Genomic DNA, 477 nt, shown 5'->3' with positions numbered 1-477 from the left:
AGACATTTCACCAAAGCAAGCATTCATATGGCCAACAAACACATGAAAAATGCTCAGAGCTATTAGCCATTGTTGTTGTTGTTGTTGTTGTTGTTAAATGCCATCAAGTCGGTACCGACTCAGAGACCCTTTCTACAACAGAACGAAACACTGCCCCGTCCTGGGCAAACCTGACAATTGTTGCCACACTTGAGCCCAGTGATGCTGCCACTTTGTCAATCCATCTCACTGGGGGTCTTCCTCTTTTTCTGAACCTCCACCTTACCAAACATGATATCCTTCTCCAGTGACTGGTCCCTCCTGACAATATGTCCTAAGTATGAAAGATGAAGTTTGGCTATCCTGGCCTCCAAGGAGCACTCTGGCTGTACTTCTTCCAACACAGATCTGTTTGTTCTTTTGGCAGCCCATTGCACTTTCAATTTTCTCCTCCAACACCGTAACTCAAAAGCATCAATTCTTCCAAGTGGTCACCCA

This window comes from Chrysochloris asiatica, unplaced genomic scaffold, assembly GCF_000296735.1.
Source record: "Chrysochloris asiatica unplaced genomic scaffold, ChrAsi1.0 scaffold00050, whole genome shotgun sequence".
Lineage (NCBI taxonomy): Eukaryota > Metazoa > Chordata > Mammalia > Afrosoricida > Chrysochloridae > Chrysochloris > Chrysochloris asiatica.
This window is presented reverse-complemented; position numbering follows the sequence as displayed.